The sequence below is a fragment of the Dermacentor silvarum genome, chromosome 1 (assembly GCF_013339745.2).
Source record: "Dermacentor silvarum isolate Dsil-2018 chromosome 1, BIME_Dsil_1.4, whole genome shotgun sequence".
In the NCBI taxonomy this organism is placed as follows: Eukaryota; Metazoa; Arthropoda; class Arachnida; order Ixodida; family Ixodidae; genus Dermacentor; species Dermacentor silvarum.
The window spans coordinates 242364087-242370590 of record NC_051154.1 but is presented as its reverse complement, the minus strand read 5'-3'; the positions used below and the strand labels follow the sequence as shown (position 1 = coordinate 242370590).

The window sequence follows — 6504 nt, the reverse complement described above, 5'->3', positions numbered from 1 at the left end:
TAGAAGGTTTATTTTGAAAGTACAAGCTTGGTTTTTACATCTTGCAAAAAAAATTTACGTTTTCATGATCAAACTTTCAGAGCAACTCACTGCTTCTGTTCACAAGCGCGCACTTTACACGTAAATGTGCCGGTGGCGTGCACATTTACGTGTCATGCTTGCGTGTCTGCCAGGACACTAGAAGGGCGAAAACACCGTGCAGAACAACGGACATAACAAAACAGAGATATAAAGCACTGATCTGTGTATTTTATTTGTTGTGTCCCTTACTTTACACGGGGCTTTTCACCACGAAGAAACCACCAAGTATCCCAAATTTCCACTTCAGTTTACACTTGCTATGACATCTAGAATGAGCAGTTTCAAAGCGTGCATTTGTTGGAATTGTGCGATGTTACAGAAGCACAGCAAGTTGGGCTAGCTGAATTTTGTGTTACTTATTATCATGTGTGATGTTACATCGACAATGGCCATGGTCAGCTTTGTCCTCGCCCATGAGAATTTCTTGAGAAACGTCAGAATGTTTCTCCTTGGATGTCCCACGTATGTTCCTTGCAATGTTCATGGAGTCCCACAGGAAGTTATTTGATATACCACGGAGGTAAACGGAAGTCTGTGTGACATCCTAATTTCAGAAGGAAAATGTTCTTTGGGCATCTGATAGACTAAAAATGCCTCCTGGGGAGGAGAGAACAAGTTTCATTGCTCGTGCCAGCTCATTTCAATGAGCTGGCACGATTGCCAAGGTTATGAACCTTGACAATAAACCTTGACAATCGTGCCAGCTACTCTTTATCCCATGAATAAAAACGGAGCAGCACCGCTGCAACGAGTAAACAGACCTCACCACATCGAACCGCGCTGGCTTTTGCAACACATCCTTTAGTTAAGGCACTAGACGTCGCTTATCGTTCTTTCATTCTTTGCCCTCGGCGTTCCCGGGATGGCGCTGCGTCCCCGCGGCCCTCGTACTCCACGCGGCTACTCCCCTCTCCGACTTCTTACTTCTCCCCTTTCCTACAGTCCCTCGCCAAATCAAAGCGATGACCGAGTACACCGTGCCCTCGCTGCGCGCGGAACTCCTCTCCCATCCCTCTTTCTCTCGACGAGCAGATGTTCCCCGCACTGCCTCCTCACCGACGGCTGCACCACCTTTCCCACCAGGTGAGTTCACGGCGGGGGGGAACGGCTGCTGCCGTCCCGGACCCACACACGCGCAAAAGCTACGCAAAGTAGCAGCGGCGCCGAAGTAATAAAAGCGCAAAGTTGCTCGCAAATAAAAGAAGAGACGGACAGGCTCTTCCTCTCTCAGTCCTCTCCCGGTTCTCCTCTCCGCAGAGAGCCGTCCTCGTAGATAGCAGCCGCACTGGTGGACCGGCCTGCCATTGTCAGTGGCAGCGTTGCAGCGGTCCGGTCTGAGCTCCTCTTTTTTCGGCGAGGCATCGTCGCCCTCCTCCGTCTCGTCGCCGTCGTCTGCTCTTTCGTCCGGTTGTTCGCCGCCCCGTGTGATGCGTGCCCGTGGATAGCGCGTCGCCCCCTTCTGGATGCCCCACCAGGGGCCAACTCGTCGTGCGATGTCGCCCACACCGGCTTGGCCCATGCGGCACTTCACATTCTCGGTGAGTTCGTTGTGTTTTGGGCCGGCTCGGCTTGTGGCCCCAGGCAGTGTGCGCGCGCGCGTCCTGCGCGGTGGAAAAAGAAAGAGTCAACGTCCCGTGACATCACCCGGGGGTCCGCGCCGGATATGCGCTCCGGGGCGCTTTCTCTCTCCCGCACCGGACGACGTCCACAAACTCGGGGTTTAACTTTTGTTCTCCCTGGCGAGTAGGACAACTCGAGGTACCGGGAATGAGGATCGCACCCGTCAGCAACAGGCAGGAGGTTTTTGAATGAGCGGGCAGCATACGCAGGAGGTTCTGTGTTAGGGGAGCGAAGCGCCGCTAAATGACGCCGAACACTGCAAGAACTGCGTAACCTAAGAAAGACGAGTTTGGTTTCAGGTGAAGTGGTTGTGCAGTGCAGCAATTGGTTAATCTGACCCTTTGAAATGGGCGATTTGATCGCGTTGGTTTGCTCGAGCACATGGCAGGTATTGTCCCCCCCTGAAATTGAAGACGCAAGAAGAAGGATGAAGCTACGTAGATCCCTTAAGTGTATGTTGGCAGGCTTGGGACATAGTAATAATTCACTGCGAATATGAAAATGTTCCGTGTTTTGATTAAGGTGTCCGGTACGGCCTCTGCAGGTAGTTATAGCAAAGCAACCACCAGATTGCCCCGAGCGCGCAGATTTTCTGACGAGTGACTTGAGGCAATTTCATGCAAGTTCCACATTGGCTTATCGGACTCTTTCAGTGATGCATGCATCGACCGATGTGCACGCTATATGGAATTACAAGATACTTGCAAAGCCCTAAAGAACGTCATTTAATTTATTGTATAATACGTGTTGCAAGGTGGTAGTCTGAACACTGTCCGTCATAGCGTAATTTTCTCTTATTTAGCGCGAGGTAGCATACCTTGCCTTTTAATACTGAACCCTCAGCGGCTTCTTATGACCCCTTAATGCTCAAGTTTTATCAAATCTTGAGTGAGCAGGCGCTTCTCTGGCATATCGTCTGGCATGTTAACAGGCGAGAGTGCATACGTTCTGCGCTGACAAACCGGTCATCAGGGCATGGGCGAATAAGCCATGACGGATAAAAGCCCGGATGTATTGTAACGCTTCCAGGCTGGGAGCTTACATATAAGTTGTACACCGATGGACGGACAATGTGTTTCTAGCGTCAGAGTACATAGTTCAGCTTCAGTGTGACATCAGTCTAGACCAAGGCTTTTGCGGGCACACGCAGAAGCCTCGGTTTAGATCGAGGGGGGGGGGGGGGGGGTGCAGGGAGCTACATGATGGTATTTAATAGCTTCGCGGAGTTCCAACAAACCGTCCGTTAGGCCAGGACATCTTTCAAGACACACTGCACTGCTCGACGCTCTTTGTTGCATCAGTAAGGCTCAGCAAACAAAATCTAAATACATAAAATAAAACGAACACCAAATGAAATCAGAACACCTGCCTCGAATATTGGTGAAGCGCAGCCGACGGATGCCCTGCCGGTTCATAACCTGTCATCGACAATGTACGTCTTTGTCCTGCCGCCGAAGAGAGCCGCCGCCATACTTAATCCGAAAAAAACATACCTGGAGTGTTTCCTTTGTGTCTCCTGTGGACAGAGCTATACAGTGATGGTGCCTTGCAGGTTCTACAGACTAGGTCATCTTCTTCCCAAAGCCAGCAATGTTTTATTATTTACTTCCACGCGCCATTGAGTAAGGGCGCTCAAATCGTACTGTGTGTGTTTGCGTGAAGTGTGATGGCCGCTGTCGTGTCTGCATGCGGACAAAGCTGTTTTTCTTGTGTTTGCTAGTATTCATGTTCTTAGTTGCGAGAAAACGAAAAGGGAGGTAACCAGAAATTGGAACGGCGCTTGATGATTCGAGCAAAGCTGAGTGAAATGGTCGAGGAAAGACCAGTGCCTCTTCACGCGCAGATTCCCTCATAAGCAGCATGCATGCGCGTAATTATTTGTTGATAGTTTAAGTAGTCTCCGTCGCTTACGCGCTAATCATGTCTCAAAGTCGGCAAGAGTAATGTGGCACTGTAGTGTTCGGAACATTCACCACAGTAACGTCATGCGCCGATTCTTCGTGATTGAAGGTTTTCTCAACTTTAAGCACTGGTCGATGCACTGCATGCTGTTTGCTTGTTATTCTGGATTTTTTTTTCGACTGTTGATAACGTAGCATACCTATTCTGGAGGGAATGAGTCTGCACATTCGTAACGGAGGCTTATAATTTCATCGTTGGAAAGGATACATCGGATTTAAGGCGACGAAACGCAACGCTTGGGAAGGCTCTGAAAAAACTAAAGCTAGGGGCATTGAAAAATCCTTGCAGAAACGTCCAGAAGATGTAATGATATTTTTTCACCCTTGATGCCGGCATGATATTTGTCGTTAACGCGGCAGATGATTAGCGCTTCGATGTCTGTCCGTTATTACGCAATGACGGGGCAACTCCTCCTGAAGCAAAGTTTTTTTTTTTTAATTTTTTTTATTCACTGTCATTCATGCACGTTTTCAAACATACGCCTGGCGAGGCTGGTATAGCTGTTGATCACGCTTCAGTTTCGTTTTGGAAAATTATGACCTTGAAGAGACAGTGCACAAATGCGCTCGTGTCAGCACTCGCCGATGCTATGCGGTAAATACGGATCAGTTTGATTAAAGGTATGACGCTCTGACGACGTTCACTCGTTAATTTGCGCATCACGCCCGGAGTGCAAGCACTGCGCACCCAAAGAGTCCCCCATTGAAGACGCTGTATACATGGCGACAAGCGACTATCGAGACAAGCGCTTTTATTCAAGTCGTCTGAAACCATGCGGCGCGTGCCATGCCGCAATAACTTCGATTTGTTTTTTTAATTTTGCTCAGTGATCTTATTAATACACGTAGATATGGCCTCCGCGGTAAGTATTGAGCTCAGTGACTCGAATTGATCGACTAAATGCATCAACGACATGACCGTATGCGCGATGCACAGCCTGTATCATGCACGACGCGAGCCCACTTCGAGAGCTTTCTTGTTTCTCCTGCCGAATAGAGCTCGACTCGTCTTGAATCTTTTAGGGGACACAGCCCCCCCGAATGTGGGAGCAACCTATAGTTTGCTTCCAACTATCGGCGTTACAAGTCATCGCTGGATTCTTGGAGTGTGCACCCGGGCTCTGGTCTTAATGGCTGTAACAAGAAAAGTGCTAGCGCCGTCGGTTAGAGAAGCGGCCAATAAGTTACGCTGTGTCGACAGCGTGAGGAAAAAAATTCCTTGCGACAGCTTCATTAAATAATAACGTGACCTCTGGCCTCGAGGCAGCGCACGAAGCAACATTTATGCGCCCACGCAGTCACCTGGTGCTGAAAAGAAAAGATCATAACATTGTCTTTGTCACGCGAACACCCATCGCGTTGTCTATCTTTTCTCAGAGTTGTTTTTTTCCTCTTACTTTTGATGTTCAGCGCCTCAGTTCGCAAATGCCGTATCGAAGCGAAATGGAGAGGCGTGTGCACCGCCTGTGCGCCAAGCTGGTGCACGAGGGGTGTTGGCCGCCACCGAAGGGGGGGATTTGCTTAAGATCAGATTACCGCAATATATTTTCGATGAGACGCCACCCGGAGCGGTGGTGGACGTTTCTTTTTCCAGGGAGGAGCGTGGCAATAATAAGCGAGCAGAGACGATGCGGAGGTAAAGAGGCGTCACATATATACTGGCGCGAGCGAGAAACCAGTCCGTGCGCGATGTGTTTTGTTGGCGCACCCGCGAGTGCTCGAGGTTGGTAGGGGGAGGGTGATTTATCGGCCCCTTCGCGGCACGGTGTCCAGACGGGACGCGACCAATTATGCGCGACCAGTGAGCGAGGGCCGCGCACCCTGTAGCTGAGCGTCGGATTGCACCGGGCGCCTTCTTCTTCGAGCTGGGCGGCCTTGCACGCGGCCTGACCATCCGCGTGTGAAATTCCCAGCTCGCTCCGGTGCTCAGCCGTGCTCTTCTTCCGTGCAGTGCGCAGTTCTGCAATCGGCAGGGTGAAGACGTCCTAATGCTGCTCCGAATCGGCCGATCCCGCATTTCTCCGTGTCGTCCATACATCGGCTTCTCGTCAATTAAGCAAGAAGCCCGCCGCGAAGTGTTAGTCGTTTTCTCCTGGAGCGAGGACCGCAAGAAGGCGAAAGATGGGTGTCGGACCACTTAGCCGCGGCAAGGGCTGTGAAAGGCTCCCCGGAGAGTAGTAGTGACCGGGAAAATTGAACTAGTCTATCCCAATCCAGACCTATTCTTTTCGCGCCTTAGTTTTGCTCGGCTTGGAGCAAGTGCGAACGCACAAAACAGATAAAAAGAGGTAACCTTGCAGCAATGCCAGTGCCATTAGTACACACCAAGCAACAATCTTAAGTCAATCTGTCATTCCTTTATTTGCATGCATACTGAAAAATAAAAGTTATCAAAAAAAGAGCTATCTATGATGATACCGACTAACCGTCCCTCAAAAAATTACGCGCGCGACACGAGTCAGATCTAGTTTATGCCCACGTGGCACATGCAAAGTTGGCCGGGTGAAGTTCACATTTAACGTTCCGTGTAACTGCGCTACCTCAAATGAGTTCGCTCTAAACAAATCCATTTGATAAGTACTTTTTTTCATCCTCCGCTTGTCTATAGCGAAACAGACGCCGAACGGCCGTTCGCCGCTTCTTTCGATTCGTGCAGTTTACGCTACAAGCTACGCTTGAGCAGGTGAGAAAGCTCCGGTACGTGGCGTTACACGAACTCCGTCACGTGGGTGGGTAGGCAGGCAGGCAGGCAGGCACAGCAGCATTGATCGACGTTATGGGAAAGCCGCAAAACGCAGCAGATGCCTCCGTTCAACCGGCACGCGCGTGCGACCGCTCTCGA

General features: G+C 50.2%; 1 protein-coding gene across 2 annotated transcripts in view; it reads left to right on the top strand.

The window, feature by feature from the left end:
• The first annotated feature begins 1223 nt into the window (after positions 1–1223).
• Positions 1224–6504, top strand: part of LOC119437010 (cadherin-23) — a 157307-nt gene continuing 152026 nt past the window's right edge. Inside the window, exon 1 of one of the 2 annotated variants that reach the window (XM_037704071.2) lies at positions 1224–1619. The gene's annotated coding sequence lies outside the window, so the exon portion shown is untranslated. The remainder of the gene's footprint in view (positions 1620–6504) is intronic. The other variant, XM_037704070.2, reaches the window with a different exon arrangement.